Below are 19,215 nucleotides of genomic sequence, written 5' to 3' on the forward strand. Positions count from 1 at the left end.
TATTAGAGTTCCTGCAGGAAATAGATGGCACACCTGATATAATTAGAAGGAAGTTTTAACAAAGGAATCATTTACAAAGATATGGGTGGGACACAGTGAAAGCACAGAGATAGTGCTGTATTGGGAGGGCAGGTAATGGCAGAGATGTTACCACCTCGGGTTACTGAAACTCGCAAGGAGAGCTTCATGTAGAAAAATTTACCTTGAGAGGATGAATCGTCTTTGGTCAAGAGATCTAGCCAGTGAAGGTGACTCTACAGGGAGAGAGAAAGGGGAATAAATACTCTGGTCTTACACTCTTTTTCTCCTCCATTCTCCCGCCAGGGCTTCCCATAAGCCTAACCTACTGGGGGCCAGAAGGCAAGGGAAGCCTGTTGCTGTCATCCATATACATGGATACAGGGCTATGACATCCATATTCATGTCAACCTCCCAGGGCAGAACAGGGAGGAGAAAGATGGAGGGTGAATCTGGAGTGGCAAGTGGAAGAGACCCAGTACACATCCCACAGGAAATATCAAGCAGGCTGTTGGATAAAGGCACCTGGGGTTCAGGATCCAGGTCCAGATTGGAGATACACATTTGGGTGATGCCAGCCACATTTAATGTTATGAGATTGCATGAGATGACCAAGGGAGTTAATAGCTAGAAAAGTACTGATCCATGGACACCACAGTGTCTAGAGTTTAGGGAGATGAGAATAAACTGGCAAAGGAGACTGAGCATGAGTGGCAGGAGGAAAAACTAAGAAACTGTGGTGTCTTCAAGTGTTTCCGGGAAGGAGGAGGGATCTGTGTCAAACGCCGCTGATGACAACCAAGAATTGACAGTTGAATTTAACAACATGAGGTTGCTAGTGATATTGACAAGAGCAGTTTTGTTGGAGTGGTAGGATAAGTTCTTTCTTGGATTTGAAAAGAATATGAGAGGAGAGACATTTGAGGCAGCAAGTGTAAACAACTCTTAATTTTAAGGAGTTTTGTTATAAAGGGAAGGGGAGTAATGGACTGGTGGGGGAAGTAGGTCAAGACATGTTTTTTAAAGATGGGAGAAGTAACAGCATGTTTATTGTTGATAGAATGATCCAGAAAAGAGGGCAAAAATAATATGAGGAGAGATGAGAATTGCTAGATTTACGTTGTCTGGTACACGTAAGGTGATGGAATCTATTGTACAGGTGGAGGGAGTACCCATTGCTAGAGGCTTGGACAGTTGTTCAGTTGTAGTTGGAGGAAAGGCAGAACCTATGGGTGTGGATATAGGTAGGTGGGTAGATGCAATAGAGGCTTGAGGAAATTCTCTTCTAACTGCTTCTATTTTCTTAGTGAAATAAGAAAGTTGTGAGTGGGAGTCAAGGAGGAGGTACTGCAAGTATGAAAAAGTAGAAGGTAAGAAATAGTTGTTTAGCGAGTGGAAGAATGAATGAAATAGGAAAATATGGTATGGTTGCTGGGTGGTAATAGAGGCCCATTGGAGGTTGGTGTTCATGAATTTAAGGTGAGAAGAGGTGTGTTTTTCCGTGTTCCCTTTCTGCTGTATGGGTGGTATAGAGGAATGGAGAGTAGGATTAAATCATGATTATGGTTTAGCCAAGCAAATGCAATGAAGTGAGAAATGGAAAAGAGGGTGATTAGAATGAGTGACACTGAATTTAAGCTGGATAAAGAGGGCAGTGCAGGCATGAGAGAGGTGAGGGGCAAAGAAAAGGAAGTGGGATTGACAGACTATAGGTTCCTCTGTGCAGAAGGATTGTTGACCTCCTTAGTGGAGTGTGAGTGGGAAAGGTAGCAAGTGATGGCTGTAGAGTAGAATGTTTGATGTTGAGATTTGGTGGGGGCAGGGATTGTAGATGATGATGGTGATGTATTCTAGTGTACAAACATGACAGTGACTGGCTCTGAGCTAGTGTGGAGGACTTGGTCATTGGAATTTTCATTTGTGTTTCCTTAGTTAACTGTTGAGGTTGAGCATCTTTATTTGCCGTGCGTGCTTGCTTGCTTCTCTGTGAACTACCTGCACAAATTCTTTGGCCATTTGGCTTGTTTCTTATCGACTTATCAATATTTTTAATCTTAATACTTATCTTTTGATGTTTATATTTGCAAATTTCTTCTTCTAACATGAGAGTGACTTCTACTTTTGTAATGATGTCTTTTGGTGCATAGTTTTAAATTTTAATGTACTTGAATTTATCAATTTTCTATCTTACAGTTTATGCTGTTTTATGCCTTGTTTGAGAAATCCGTCTTTCCCTCAAGATCACAAAGGTGTTCTCTTATATTTTCACCTAAAAGTTCAAATTTTACCTTGTTTTCTGAAGTGTGTTAAATTTTATTGGTTGCTACATTCTTTCACAACCATTTTATTTTTTTAAACCACTTTATTGAGGTATGAGTGACATGTAAAAAGCTGTACATATTTAATATAACGTGATGAGTTTGGGGATAAGTTTTCACCTGTGAAACCATCACCACCATCAAGGCTGCCATAGACATATCCATCACTTCCCGAAGTTTCCTCCTGCCCCCTTTATTATTACTATTATTTTTTTTATTGAGGTATAATTGACATATTAGTTTCAGGTATACAATATAATGGTTCGATATTTATGTATATTGTGAAATGATCACTACAATAAGTCTAGTTAACATTCGTCACCACACATAGTTACAGAATTTTTTGTCTTGTGATTAGAACTTTTAAGATCTACTCTCTTAGCAACTTTCAAGTATGCAATACAGTATTATTAACTATAGTCACCATGCTGTACATTACACCCCCATGACTTATTTATTTTATAAGTGGAAGTTTGTACCTTGTGACTCCCTTCGCCCATTTCGTCCATCCCTCACCTCTTGCCTCTGGCAACCACCAGTCTGTTCTCTGTATCTATGAGCTTGGTTTTCCACTCTCTTTATTATTATCATTTTGTATGTGTGTGTGATAAGACCATTTAACATAAGATCTACCCTCTTAGCAAATTTTAAGCACGCAGTATGGTATTGTTAGCTATAGGCACTATGCTGTGTGGTAGATTTCTAGAACTTATTTATCTTGTATAGCTGAAACTTTCACAACCATTTTAGATTAGTGGAGTGAGGTGACATAATTACTCTACCTTGCATTTTAGTCTTCTGAAGAGTATATAACCTTTTTGCTTCCATTTTCTATTTTCTTTTAGTGTATAATTTCTTTACTAACTACCAAATTAAGCAAAATTAGAAATAACTTACCAACATTGAAATTTTGATTAGACATTTAGGTTTGGCTTATGCTGTTATAGTCTTTCCTTTGTCAGTGTGGTTTAATTTAAGGCGCACGAGGGCCGGCCCCGTGGCTTAGCGGTTAAGTGTACGCGCTCTGCTGCTGGTGGCCCGGGGTTCGGATCCCGGGCTCGCACCGACGTGCTGCTTCTCCGGCCATGCTGAGGCCGCGTCCCACATACAGCAACTAGAAGGATGTGCAGCTATGACACACAACTATCTACTGGGGCTTTGGGGGAAAAAATAAATAAATAAAATTAAAAAAAAAAAAATTTAAGGCGCACGGGCCTCTGACTAGAACAGATCTGGATTTGAATACTATCCTGTCATGTTTCTGTCTAACCTTAGGCAATACAATACTACTCCTCTCAGTAGGAAATGCAAGAATACAAAGGAGTAACAGTGCTGGATAACTCAGCATCTTATCCCAAATTTGCTACACATTTTACTTCTCAATATATAACTATGGTGCCTAGATTTAGTATTTATCTGAAATTTGTTGATAGAAGCTTAATTAGCTGTATTCAGTAAAGTCAAAGTCTAATTTCTTTTTTTTTTCTTGAATGTTACACATAATAGCAATGGTTGCCAATAGGATTTATATATCTTCATTTTTCTGAGAAATTAAAAGTTCTTCTTGGGTATAACTGATTATTGAGTCTATTTATTGAATAACCAGTGGTGATAGTCTGAGTCTCTGAGCATTTAAAAGTTGATGGTCTTAGGTTAAGTCATAAAATTAAATTTTTCCCCCTTTCCCCTACTTTTCTACCTGTAGTTGTTCATTGTTGTTCTCCCTCATCTCTGTGTCTGCGACGTGCCCTGGAGGATGGCCATTGTGGTCACTGCAATGGATGATAGGCTTGGTTTCTCAGACAAGGGCCCTATGCTTTGGATTGTTCTTTATACATTATTTTTTATTCCAGAATTAGCTGTGCTGTGCATACACCTCTGGTCCAATTCTCAAATGCCATTTTGAAGACAGACCTTTTGCTAAGAGTATATCTAGCTGAGTGTGTTGTTATTGTCCTAGTAGGATTTCGACTGTAACAGTGAATTTTTGCAGAAGGGTAATTAATTCAAAGAGTGAATTTCTGTCTCACACACAGTTGATGTGTATGTATGTTGGTATATTCACTTTGGAAGATAGTTTCTAAGTTTCTAGTGAAGTTGAAGATCTGGCACTTGCACCTTTGGAAGATACTCTAGAGAAACTGTATCACATGTGCTCCAGGAGACGTGCACAAATGTTTGTAGCAGTATTGTTCAGAAGAGCCACAGTGGAAGCAACTCAAGTGTCCATTACTAAGGGAATGAATAAGTAGATGGATATAGATAAGTAGATGAATCTCTCAAGCATAACGTGAAGTAAAGGAAACACTACATACCCACAAAATATCTCAGTACAGTTCTGTTTATGTAAAGTTTAAACACGAGAAAAAGTAAACTGTGTTATTTAGGGATGCGTATTTAAATGGTAAATGAAAATCAAGGAAATAGTTATTACAAAAATCAGGATTGTGGTCACCTCTAGTGGAGAGATGAGGGGTACTGACTGAGGAGGGGCACATAGCCGGTGGGGGTGGGGAGACTTCTGTGATGTTGGCAGTATTCTATTTCTTGACCTGGAGGATGGTTACTTAGGTTTGTTTAATAATTATTCTTTAAACTGTGTATTTCTATTACCTAGTCTTATTTTACATCTCTCTCTATACAAGGAAAAAAAGTTTAACAATGGATTTCTCAGAATTTAGTGGAATTTCAGTTACTACCGTGGACCGTGGGAGACGTTGTTGGAGAGGTGTCCATTGCAGCCAGCGTCAACTGGTGCCTTCAACGCGCAGGTGCTGCCTGCTTTGCATTTCTGGCCGTGGGCAGTGGCATCTCGTTTTTATAAGTGGAGGATATGGGAACGGGACTAGTTTGTTTGAAGTCATACCTTTTCTGGTAGGATTGGGAGTCTTCAGCCTTCTGTTTAGTACTCTCTCTAAACCTTCAGCTTACAGATAATCATGCTTTTGGCTTTTCTTTTTGAGCAATATTCTTGCAGTTCTAAGTTATGTTTCATGAGCTTTGAGAATGGTACCATACTCTCACATTCAGGCATAAAACGTTAGATCTTTAAGCAATTTTTCTGCCTCCTACTTTTTTTCCCCGATGATGAGTCATTGAATTCATGCCATATGCTTTATCTCTTCCTTTCAAGATGTCACAGATAACCAGAGTTAGAAAAATGTTTACAGTATGAGCACAATGCACTGGAGCAATATTGAAGATAAACATGGGAAAAAAAATCTTTTATGTGCAAGTCTATAAGCTCTGTTTATTTTAAGTGGAACAAATAAAAATGAAATGATTAGACTACAGTTTGGTCAGCATAGTTGTCTAGGTATATTTTCATTTAAAGCTATTATATATCTTCTTTACTGTAATTTTAAGAAAAGTTAATTTTAGGGGGTAGATTTTGATTATAATGATATTTGATTTGTTTCCCTCTATATCCTTTTGTCAGCAATTACACTGAAAGGGAAAAGAAAGCATATCATTCTAGCATCCTCTACTTTTTAATTAAACTTTGAACCTTTTCTTCCCATGAAGCAGCAGGTCCCTTGTATTGCCCTCACTGATTGAGTTCATTTTTTTCTTTTTTTATATGGTATTATTTTATTAGTTGTTACTAATATATTTTCATATTACAAAGGTAATTTAGTGGAAGAACCTTCCCTTTGATATCTGAGTCATTTGAAATAACACAAATAGAATTATACATTAAAAAATCTTTATTTGGGTAACAACAAAAAAAGACAAGTTAAAACTACACAAAAAAAATCTTTCTTTTTTATAGCTTGACAAAGAAGTGAGCCTAAGTTGATTTTCTTTTTTCAAATCTCCAAATAGAAAAGCAGCCAAATACCTGGAAATTTGTTTGCTAACCCGCTGGTCTCCCGCAGCATGGTTGATGCAGGTTCTTCTTTGTCTGTTTCTCCTGGTCCAGCTGCATCATTTTCATCCTGTTCATCATCACTATCAACTTTCATTTTCCTGCCCCAAAACTGTACTTTTCCTCTAACAGACCCAGCTTGGGCAGCTTTAATTCCTTTTCCTTTAAATCTGTGACCTTTTGATTTCCATTTGTTTAGAGATTCTTGTTGATCCTCCATGAATTTTTTCAGTTCTGCTCTTTCTACCTCTCCTAGTACTTCCCACATCTCGTCTTTGTTCCTTGGTTGTAGGTTACCATTACTGGCTTCTTTGGCTTTACCTAGCTTCTATCTGCTTCTTTAACTTTTCTTTAAATAGAATTATTTCCCCTTTTGCTCCTCTGGTAAAGTCTATCCATTTTATTTCCCCACGATTTGAGAAAAGGAAGTGTGGCTCTTCTCTACAGGTCTGATCATCTCAGTCATTCAAAAATTTCAGCAAACATCCAATCTTTTCTTCTAGAGATTTCATTTCAGCATGTATAGCACTTCTGTTTTTCTTCGTGTTCTTGTTTAGCTCTCAATTTAGCTTACACTTTCTTTTTCTTTTTTCTTTTGCAAGGTAATCTTCCTTGAAAAGTATTAGATGGTCTGTGTCTTTATGCTTCTGGTCGGGGAGTTTCTATAAACTTTTTAGCAAGATCAGACACTGCAAATATTGATCCCTTAAATGCTTTGTGTAATGTGTTTCTCATTTGAATATTTTGTGCTTGACCTTTATCTTCTAATCTTTCTTTTATGTCACCAAGGGTTGCACCAGTTGGGAAGCCTTTCATATAAATGGATCTGTTTTTACATCACTTTTTTACTCATCAGTCGTCAGAAACATTTTATTTATCAGGGAGAAGTTTGCATGGAAATCTTCTGCATTTAGCTTTATCTTCATTTATTTCCATGAGTTCTTTGATTTGCTCAATGCTTCTATTATATTAAAGTCTATTGTCAAGCAGTTCAACCTGTTGAATTTTATTATTATCTCCAGAGGTACCCAGCTTTCATCCAGTTTGATCTGTTTCTTTAAAAATTTGTCTCATGGCAAATTAAAGTCACTAAAATACTACTTGATTTGGTGACAGATTTTGGTCCCAGACTAGCCCTTTTTTCACTCTCACCATTTTCGGCTTTTGTGGTTTTCTTTCTGGTCCTAGTCCCCCAGAGCTGAGCCATAGGATCACTAGCAATAACCTCCATGTCTCAAGTTCATTTTAAGAACTGAATCTTTATTTAGATTATTAGATAATTTAGAGTGTTCTTATTAGAAATATTGTAATGAGAGCACATTAGTGAATCTTTTTGGATTTGACTTGTATTCCAGATACTATTCTGGTTGATAAATGTCTGACTATCTGCGTCATCAAGTTGGCGTGCTGCATTCTAATAGCATCTAGCATATTCCTCTCAACTGCTGCTGTCTCCTCTCTCAGTCTGTTTATTCTTATGGACTCATGCTTCTCTTTAAAAAATTTACCATAATTTTAAGGAGGGTTTTGGGAAGCAGAGCAAATAAATACTTATGATCAACATCATATTTAAGTGGGCGTTGATAAGTTCTCTTTACTTGCTCTAGAAAGAGTGAATAAAAAGAGTTCTATTGGCAAAGCCTTTAATGAGGGTCAGTGTAGAACCTGTTCTAATATAAAAAGCATGAAACACATGAATTCAAAGGCTGTGAGAAGGGCCACTGTAAACTTAGGATTGTGATAGCAAAGTCATATGTTTCCATAAGTGTAACTGAAGTGTAGTATATGTACTTTGGTGGTAGAATGGAAGGAGCACTTGATTGATGGAGGTCAGTTGATCTGAGTCCTGGTTCTAGTTGTTGCTTATTAGCTACATGCCCTTGAGGGAGTGAAACTCTTGGAACCTCCTTTAACCTTGAATTAGAAATAATACCTGCTTTACTTTAATCCAGGGTGGTTGTGAGGATCATGAAGAATCATTTTAAAAATTATAAAGTGCTGGGGCCAACCTGGTGGGCAAGCGGTTAAGTGCGCGCGCTCTACTGCGGCGGCCCGGGGTTCGTCTGTTCCGATCCGGGGCCGCGCCCCGACGCGCTGTTTAGCAAGCCGTGCTGTGGCGGCGTCGCATATAAAGTGGAGGAAGATGGGCATGGATGTTAGCCCAGGGCCAGTCTTCCTCAGCAACAAAGAGGAGGTTTGGCAGATGTTAGCACAGGGCTGATCTCCTCACACACACACACACACACACAAAAATTATAAAGTGCTATACAAAAGTCAAGAATTATTATAGACAAAGAAAAGCAAACTATTGGGGTAGAATATACTGTGTAAGTGTGATGGGGGGAGAAAAGCTAATTGTCATATTTGAAATCAGGCCATTACCAGGGGGTTGTCATTAATATATCCAAGCATAGTACTGACATGTATAATTAGATATAAAAAACAATGACCATTAGCTCATTTTCTCTTTTATTTAGCTTCTTTTGTGGGATTTGTTGACCTCTTTCAATCTCTACAGCTACAGAGGTGACACAGGGAACATGAAAAAATGGGAAGAATAGATGTGTGGTGACAGGATTTTGATGCTAAGGGAAAGAAGTCTGAGAAGTCATTTAATAATTATGTCATATGTGTTCTAAGCCCTGAAGAAAAAGGAGGAAACTGAAATGTGCTTACCCAAATGCAGAGGATTTAGATTAGATATTTGTGTGCGTTTTGTACATGAGATGTTAACTAGGCATCTAAGAGAGAATTGGGGTTGATTGGAAATTTTGCAAAATGCATTTGGTCTCATTTGACTGGAATGGCTTCAACAGTGGTCCTTCCTGCTGTATAGGGATAGGCAAAGTGATCTATCAAGGAATTTTTTTCAACTCTATAAATCTGTTCTCCTGACTGCTTTTAATTTTGCAATAGTTCTATATTGTTTTACCCAAGTGCATTAAGTTAGCACATCTAGTGTTCTCAGAAGGACTAGGTTTAAAGTAAATAGGCAAAGGATGTGTGTGTAAACGGAGCCCTGTGCCCTGTGGCCATTAGTGACCCTGTGACAGCGAATGACCTTAAGCTAACAAGCTGATGGCAGTAATAAGTGTTACCATTTCCTGAACATCTACCACGTGCTGGTTCTGTATAAGGTGTGTTACATAGGCTGTTTTTTATATCAGTGATTTGTAACTCTAACCATAGGGTAGATTTCATTATCTCTATACATGCTGAAACTAAGCCTTAAAAACAATGCTAAATAATTTGTACAAAATTCACATATCCAATATGTAGCAGAATAAGGATTTAAACTTAAGTATGCCTGGCTTCCGAGTTGGTATTTTTTTCACTTGATACTATCCATTAAAATCGATGTATGTATCACTATCTAAGATACACATTCTCTTGTTTGTTTCTGCAAAAAGAAGCTTTATTATTTATACTTAGTCTGCAGCCTGGGAGAGAGTTTGTGGTCAGTTAAGAAGCTGCCTTTGGGCTGGAGGCAGAGACTCAGGCGGAAGTCCAGAGGCCAGGGAGCTGCCCTGGGAGGCTTCTAGTCATGCTTAAGGTGAGCCTTTCCAAGAGACCTCACTCAGCCCTGCCTGGGGCCGGACTGAGAAGGTTGGTCAGGTGGTTGTCCTTAATGGGTCTCACCTCCTTGTCCAGGAAGTGTTTCTCTAGGAAGTCACAGACATGGGAGTCTGTGTGGACAGAATCCAGGGCATGCAGAATCAGTAGGATCTGGTTCATGGTTTCCTCCGGGGCCAGGGCAGCTTCCTTGGCAGCTAGCGTGTGACCCTGCTCATCTTGAGGCAGCTTCGGTATGTCCTGGAAGAGGATTCAGCTGCAGTACTGCTTTTGTATTGTCCAGACGTGCTTGGCACCCTTGCAAGAAGTGCTCCCTGCCTTCCCGGGCCACACTTTTGCAGTTGTTATAGAAGTCCAAAGAGAGATAGGTATAGGAAGCCCACAGATACAGGTAGACCGGGGTAGGGGGGTGATGGCAGCCTTGACCTTGGTAGAATAATCTGATGGATCTGGGAGCTCATGGTTGATTGGAGATAAGGAGCTAACCACAAAAAATGATGATTACTGGTCTAAGAAGCAAGGGATGGGCAAGGAGATGGTCCTGGAGCCTGCAGCTAGAGAGGAGGTTGGAGGGTGATCAGAGGCTGGAGTGGGAGTAAGTCCTCGGGTCTGTTTCATCCAACATTGTTGAGGCAAGAGACAGATCCAAGGACTGCCCAGTGGCTGTCCATTCTTTTGGTTAAAAAAAGCCAATATCATGAACAAATACTAATTTGATGGTATTTTAGATGAAAAAAACTCTCAAAAATACTTTTTCCAATTGAAAGATGAAATACTCAAAAGATTAAAACACATATAGGGTACTGCATTGTATATTCTTTTTTTGTGTGTGTGTGAGGAAGATCAGCACTGAGCTAACATCTGCCAATCCTCCTCTTTTTGCTGAGGAATACTGGCCCTGGGTTAACATCCATGCCCATCTTCCTCCACTTTATATGGGACACCTGCCACATCATAGCCTGACAAGGGGTGTGTCGGTGCGCGCCTGGGATCCGAACCAGCGAACCCCAGGCTGCCGCAGCGGAGTGCGCGCACTTAACCACTTGCGCCACCGGGGCTGCCCAGCATTGTATATTCTTAGTGTATCGTCGTACCTGAAGTGGAATGGAAAGAATACCTTCACATCATTTTTTCTCAGTATACTGTATTGGTCCCAGAATTTTTAGCTACTGAAGAATGGAATTGATGCTAATGAAATATCAATATGTACTGCTTAATTTAGTGACTGAATGTGTGGTGTACATTCCCAAAAGAATAGTGAGGATGTCAACATACTGCTTTTCATGTGTGTGTATATATATGTATGTGTGTGTACATATATGTATATGTGTGTATATGTGTGTATATATAAATGATTAGCTACATTCCAAGTGGTTTGTCTACATTCCATGACGTGTAAAATCCATCGATCAGAGATGCCTCGTTTAATGTTGTGCTTCTTATGCAAGAGAGTCATGGAGTCCCATGTACTCAGGATGTGCAGTCTTCCAAAAGTTACCCCACTGGGTGCTGATAGATGAGAAGGAGGCATGTTTCAATGAGCCAGCAGTCGTCCTGGCACATATTAACTGTTTGGCTGATCTCCCTTGGAAGTTGGGATAATTCTAGGGTAGCCATTGTTGCCTCAGGGATGTTGTCCAAACAAGGGCTGGGTCCAGAGAGATAAGATGGTCAATGTGTTTTTAGATTCATAAGGGGAAAATACCATGACATTCTGATGTATGACACAACCATTTCTTCCTTACTGCTCTTCTCAGCAGCCCCATAATCTAAATGTATTTTTGTTTAGATATTTGAGTTTAGTAGTAGAAAGTCTAGAATAGTAGTATTTGATGCAGTGCTAGATATGGGTAAGGATTTGTAGCATTTAAAAAACCTTGTAAAATCTGTACAAAAAATATGATCAACATTTGGCCATGGTGGTTTTAATAGTCAGTCTCAAAATTGAATTTGACCATGGGACTGAGATTTGGCCTCTTAACCATATGTTATTGCTTTACTCCAGAACAGATTTTAGTAATGAGCTATTGTCAGAAATATTTTCATTTATTTCCTTCTTTTTTTGCACAGCACAGCATTTCTAATTCTTGGGGTCATCAGAGTAGGGTTTGAGTGAGACAGAGATGGGGGTTGATGGCAGGGGTGATCCTGCAGGAATTCGCAACGGAGAAGGCCACATTGTGAAATGTATTGGGACCAATTAGTTTGAATAACAATAATTACCTTAATTTGGGGTGGAGGAGGTAGATGAGGTGTAGGCATAAATAAATATGCCTAACAGATGTTAAAATAGCTCTTATTTATAGAGGACCTGGCTGGGTATTCAGTACTTTATGAATAATATTTCATTTAACTTCCAGATAACCCACCCTGCAAGGTCAGTATGAGACCATTTTACAGATGAGGCAAATTAAACTCAAGGAGGTTAGATAACCTGCCTAATGTCACATAACTAGTACATGGTAGAACTGCAGTATGATTTCCTATCAGTCTGATTCCAAAACCTGTTACTGTTCTTTATACTGAACGGTTGCCTGCTGCAGTATGCATACAGTTGGCTGTGCAGCAATAGGCTTTTTTGGTATATTGTATAGAAAATGCGTTCTTTCATGGTTTGGGAATTGTGTTTTTCCCCCTTAGTAGTAAAAAAAAAAAAATGCAAAACTTTTGGTTATTTTAAAAAACTATTTTTGTTAGATAATTTGGTGCCTTTTGATCTGGTCATGACAATGGAAATATTACTCTTATTACTTGCTACTTGTTTCATTTATACTGAAAAATTGGGAGAACAAAATATGGATTTATTTCAACTATCTGACTTATACTATTATGACAGAGGTCCTCAGGAGCTCTAATATGGAAATGAGTTTTTCTTGACTGCTGATAATTATTAAGTCAAGCAAAAAGATAATTATGTGTTAAGCTGTGTATGTGTAAATGAAATTCATCTACTTCATATTAGGAAAATTGACAAGGCATCACTATTGTTCATATTTTTCACATTACCTCTTGGATTTCTTCTTGAGATATCTTCTCCCCCTAATTTGGAGAGAAAGTCAAGAGGGATTGTTGCCAGGGCTTGGAGGGGTCTTAGAAAAAGTTGCGATTGTATACTCATAGGTGTAACCCAGTTTAACCTCGGTAGACCACTGAGCATTTTTGTGACTAGATGATCCCTGTTTTAAAGTGAGAGAGTACTTATTTGCAGAGTGTTTCTGAATGCCAGGTTAGTCTTTTCTGAGTTTTCATTGGAGGCTCTAGTGATATCATTTTTAGGGTAGGCTAGATATAACTGTATGAGAGCTGTGTTGTTTCCTTTATATTTAAAAGTCAGAGTGGTATTGCAAGCTAATCATTTTCATACTATTCTTGATGATTGAATTTGCATATGGTGTGAATAGGATTTGGGAACGAGCTAAGATACTTGCCTGTATCTCTACTTAGAGCAGAAAGGAATTTTGGGCTCTCTCTGTGTACAGCTAATAATAAATGGGCCACGTTGTGGGGTAAGTTTTATCTCGAGACCTCTGCCTCTTTTTTCTCTGTGGTGCTCCCTTTTCTTTCCTGTTTAGGTGCTTGGCTCCCTATTGTAATGCCCAAGGCTTTTATGTACTCATTTTTGCTTTGCCTGCTCTCAGGGTGCCTTTCCCAGGAAACCTATACAGGTATGCTTAATGTTCATACTTTGTGCTCCTATTGTATATTGCCGTCAGGCCACAATCAGAGGAATCAGAGGGGGTCTTGTTGGGGGGCAGTCTGTTTGGAGTGTTCATGTGTGCGACTCTACTAGGACACCCTTATGTAAGTGAAGCAACAGGTAAAGTGAAATCATTTTAGAGCAGGCTGCTCGGTGAGGTCTCGTCAAGTTAAGACATTCCCAGTGCACTGATATTTGAAAGGTATGCTGCTAACAAAAGGTATTATTAAATCCTGTCTGCGTAGGAGTGTGCATGTCTGTCATCTATACAGTATAATTTCTAAATAAGAGTTTGCTGCTCCTGATGTAACTTTAAAATGATGTATCTTCAGTTCTATGTGTTTGATCTTCTTGTACCTCCTCTCCACTGGGCCTGGTTACTATGAATCATACTAGTTTATTCTGGGATCATTTAAAAAATCGCACTAATTCAACCAGAATATCTTAAGCTTCTCCCCTGTTATCTTTATGCTTTTTTTCTTTAACACTCAAAATCATAGTGAAAAAGTGAGTTGTTTCTTGATTTGAAGCCCAGAGAATAGAGAATTAAGAACTATCAATAAATAATGAATTCGTAGCTAGAACAGGTTAGTGTTCACCTGAATGGTTTTTTCTAATCCCAGTCTTAAATCTCTTGGATTGCTCCTGCTATTCCAGTCACCAGCAGTTGACATAAAAAAATGGACAGCCGTATTTAATTTGCATTTTTCTTGACCGCTTAAGGGTCCTCGTTGCTTCTCTGCATGTGCGAAACTAACTAACTACTCTTAGTTGAGTGAAGATGGTGTGTTCTGAACTTTGGTGTCTTTTTCCTCATTCTTCAAGAGGCATCACATAGTGTTCACTCTGGAACAATCTTTGATATAATGTGGTCCAAATCTTTCACTTTTCAGATGGGGAAACTGAGACTCCTATAAATTGAGGTTAACCTAAGGCCGTTTAGATATTTGTTGGAGATGAATTGCTCAGATAAGTATCTTTTCTGTAGGTTCATAGTGCAGTCTCTAATCATGACAGTAGACACCCAGAGAATTCCAATTTTTATTTTGGAGAGGAATTTGAGTTGATTCCTTTGGGGTAAATTATAATCAGATTAGTATGTAGAGAGAAAGTAGAGATGATTTTTTTCAGAGTTAAAAATTATGAATATTCTCCAGTATGTAGACTCTCCTGAACAGATTCATATGGGATGAGAAAGCAACCGGGAGTACTGTGTGAGCCAACAGGTCCCATCTATTGTCTGTTTTTTGCTCTGTCTTGTGTCACTGCTCATACTTCCTGCTCTTGCCTGACCAGGACCAGGACAGGTCTATCAGTCTTTCACGTTTGCTCTTGATGGACTTGGGACTTCAGGGTAAAAGTGAGTATTACTCACTGGTTTCCATGTTCATGATTTATATCCTTCTAATGTTTCTTGGGTGTAGGAACCACGGGAAAGGAAAAAACTGAGGCTGATTTCTATTTTTCTCAGACCCTTTGGGGACCAATTTGTACAAGTTAATTTTCATTTGGTATTTTGGTTTCCAATTTTTTAAATATACTTCTTGTCCTCTCTCTCTCTCTCTTTTTTTTTTTTAAATCTCTCAGGAGACCTCCTCTGTCTGTAGTGGACTTACCATAGTCTAGTATCACAACCTGTTCACGGGCTCAGGAAATAATAATATGTAAGTGCCACTTTTCAAAATGGCCAATCTGCATTGAGTCTCTGCCTAGAGAGAGAGTTTCTTCTCTCATTGTCTACTCTGGTCCCCAAAGTTTTCTAGACCAGTTCATTTGTAGTTTTAAATAGGAGCATTGAATTTTGAAATAGTCTTTCTTATTTAAGCCTGGCTGCTTTAACAGGGAGGACTAATGTACCTGCAGATCATATTACTGGAAACTTAGAGTATAATAGAGAACCTGTGATTCTCCATTTGTAGGAATAGTCAGAGTTTCAAGGCTTGAAATTTCACAGACATAGATATAGGGATGTAATGAGAAGGAAAATAGGCATGGCCCATCCTTTCTTTCAAAGTGTCCTTGAGGGAGAGAGAACACCTGAATTGTGCTCAGTGAAGCCACTGGTCTGGGATACAACAGCCAGACTCTAAGTATGCTGTCATAGTCTCCTAACGAGAGAGAATGTGAATGTATAAAATTGGAATTTATTGTGATGTGCAGTATTTTATGTGCTTGTGCATAAAGGCACGGAGGTGGTGGTGAGGAAGAGAGGGTTTGTTTGAATCTGTCTGCTCTTCAGCATTTGTTGACAGGTTAATTAGATGATCTTTCTGTGGTAGCAGGATATGAGAAACAATATCTCTTCAGGTGAGACTATTGGCGCTCCGTCTCAATTGTTGTCCTACAGGCAAGCTTCCCTATCTCACTGTAAGATCCAGCCTTTGTGTTCCCTTTAAAGGTGGTTATTGTTGTGGTTTTTGTTTATTTTGTTTCTAAAAAATTGAGTCAGTGGATTTTGTGACTGTCCCTAGAGTGAGGAGACGCACATTTTCAACTGTCCCAGTTCTTTGTTACTGACTTGAGCCAAAATACTTTTTTTCCCTTATAAGATATTAACCTTGCTATAACTAATTTGTGCCTTTGTGACCAAGAGTTTAGATCTCTCTTTTCTATATAAGAATTCACTGTTGAGAGTTGGTTTCTTTCCCAAGGGACCATGTAATATTGATTATTTTACTTCTCTCCAGGATGTCACTACACCACAGGAGGCTAATGCAGGGGGCAGGGAAAAGAAACTAACCTATGATTCTATTGTCTAGGACATTTGTTTCAAAAGTTCACCTGGGCATCTGAGACAGGAAAGGTACAATGAATGTTTTTTAAATGTCTCTGTCTCTTTCTTGGTATTTACATTTATTTAAAATATTTGTAATGAAGATAGCTGTGTAATTATGGCTACAAAGTTCCTTCTCCTGATGTTTAAAAACCTTCATATCCATGCATAAATTATAACCAGCTCCTAACATACTTACTTCAAAGAATAAAGTTGTTATAACCAGCTCCTAACATACTTACTTCAAAGAATAAAGTTGTATTGCCTACTGGAGTTTTTCTTCCCAGACCTCTTTATGGAGGGCCCATAAAAAAATCTGATGCAAAAATGGCAAAAATTGATATTTGTTAAAGCTGGGTGGTAAGTACATGGGTATTGGCTGTCTGTTTGAAATAATTCATAATAAAATATTTAAAAATAGAATCTCAAGATTATTTCAAAATATTTTTTTTAGGGGGAAAAAGACATTGCTCACTTGGGGGATTGGTTTCAAAATAAGAATCATTTGAGATTTTGGAATAACAGTTATGAGAGTTCCTTAGTAAACAGGAAATAGTGCTGGAGATGATCAATGAATGGAAATGAATAAATTATTACATAACCAGTGTGTCACCATAATTAAAACATGTTTTTTTGGGATGGAAAATATTTCCTCTTGGAAAAAGAAAGGTTGCTTTTATCCAATATATCCTGCTGGCTATAAAATTTCGTTATATATGGTTTGTAGTTTAAATACTTGAGCTCTGTCTCACAAAGTCGAGTACATTACAGAGCCCACAAACATTAATGGCAACTAAAATGTTTGGCACAATATTATAGGTAAAAAAATATTATAAAGGGGGTTTCTTGGTATTTCCAACAATTAAATTCTGTTGATTTCTCGCACTGAATTATGACTTTTATTATGACAAATTCTCACTGTTTCATTTCCATGCCTTACTTTTTTGATTGCAAACGATAGAATTCTCTTGGATTTTGTTAATTTTAGTTACTTCTGGGCTATTCTAACCCAAATTAAAGATGTCTAGTCCTTGTTTAATCAGCTTGTGATTTACTTAACTCCTACGTGTTGGTTCTTTGATCATTGTTGAGACAACAGAATAATTGAGTAGCATTCTGCATGTCTAAGCAGCACTGTTTTGCAACCTGTGCCCACTTGGGCTAGCAACAACTGTTGCTTGACACAACTCATACCAGGAATTTTAGGTTAGAGTACTTGGCAGTGTCTATATGGAATCAAATATGTGTGTTAAAATGGAGAAGAATACCTTCGTGGATCCTCTAGATGGCAGAACAATTACAACGAATATACCTTAGGAGCCAGTCCAAGACGTGTGGGGAGAGGAGAGCAAGGAGAGATGCGGTGAGGAGGGGACCGTCTAGCTAGCAGGGCTTCCAGGCTTTCTATCTCAACCCAGCCAGGGCAGGTCTGCTTTTATATGCTTTACATCTTGATGTGTTATCTAAGATCTTGTTTGAAAGAATGTAACTACTAAAAAACAATGGCGTATTGAAGGTCAAAAAATCTTGAGTTGTGCACGCCAACATCAAACCACAGATTTCTGTGAGGACTTAATGAATGCATTTGTCCACATACCCTGAGCATCTCTAGAGACCATAGCTGACTCCACCCCAACACACATGTTGATGAGTTCTAGGGTGATGCTGGCCTGCTTCAACACTCTTCTTACCTTAATTTGTATCAGAGAGGATGAGGTGCAACATAGGCTTTGGTCTTTGTCCCTACTTTCAAAGAGATCACCATTGTTGGCATAAATTTAACAGATGAATCTGATGATGCTGTTGCTTTCAAACTCAGAAGGGAGATTTAACTTAGGTAGTTGTATAGATTCATTCCTCACATAAAGCATAGAATAAATGTAAGATTTTTAAGTATGTGACTTCCCCACTCTCATCTTTGGGTAGAAATCTGATCATAGTATCACTTCAGTTTCTTTTGCAAAATGCTTATGCACATTCTCCTGTAATCACTTTTTAAGAGGCCACTTGAATTCTTTTGGACTATTGATGAAGTTCAGATCACAATATGGTCTGGTAAATGTGATTTCCATGTGTCAAATACAGTAAAAGTGTAACGGATAAATTTTCTATCTTGTACACCTTGTAATATCACATCATATACTTAACAGATCTGATCTCTTCTTAGCCATTATTTCAGTGTGAGTGCTCCAGAAAGTTGCCCACATTGAGACTTTTCTGTATTTGTCCTGGTTGCTCATTACTAGTGAATGGAAGCTGGGGTGTGTTTTAGGATCACTGTTCTTCCACCTGTTTATTGAGATTGGACTTGAGAATGTATTAGGATACATTGTCACATTCATTTAACACATCTATTGATTAGCTAGTCCTGTGCTTACCTTGGGAATAGACAAATTAATGAGATGTCATCTCATTCTTGAGACCCTCACCCATGAGGATGCAGAATTTAGTAGGTGAGGTGAGTATATAAAAAGATTTTCAATGCAGTCTAACAAGGTGCTGTAAAGAGGTGTTATCAAAGTGCTGTGGAAGTTCCTAGGCATGAAAAACTCTTCTGTATGGACTACCACAAGTTACCCAGAAATTACTGTGTGCAGAGGACTGTGTCCTTGCAACACATATGAAGGAAGGCGTACAGGTCTCTAAATATTAGAGACCACCATGTTTTGTACTATGCCTGAAAGATTTAGGTTATGCACCCACCAGCATATTTAGATTATTGCACCAAGAAAATTCTATAAACAACTAAAGATTTTTTTTGGCATAACTGAACTGGAAACTATCTTTGACTTTACCTACTCAAAGAGCACATTATTCCATGCTACATTCATCTAATGGTAATCAGTAAATAGGAAGCCCACATATTCTGATGATGACAGCAGTGTGACGTCAAACTATGGTCTATAAAAATGGTAATGTTTTCTGACTGGTCTGGATTCTTGAGTTATTTCACTAATACCTCCAATAC

The 19,215-nt window shown here is 38.5% G+C and overlaps 1 protein-coding gene and 1 pseudogene across 1 annotated transcript in view; one reads left to right on the plus strand and one right to left on the minus strand.

Moving 5' to 3' along the window:
* AVEN (apoptosis and caspase activation inhibitor) overlaps nucleotides 1–19,215 on the plus strand; it is a 176,943-nt gene that overhangs the window by 53,297 nt on the left and 104,431 nt on the right. The gene's annotated exons all lie outside the window — the stretch shown is intronic.
* On the minus strand, nucleotides 6,146–7,435 carry LOC147917518 (lupus La protein homolog pseudogene; annotated as a pseudogene).

The sequence above is a fragment of the Ceratotherium simum genome, chromosome 3 (assembly GCF_057802395.1).
Source record: "Ceratotherium simum simum isolate JZ-2026a chromosome 3, ASM5780239v1, whole genome shotgun sequence".
NCBI lineage: Eukaryota > Metazoa > Chordata > Mammalia > Perissodactyla > Rhinocerotidae > Ceratotherium > Ceratotherium simum.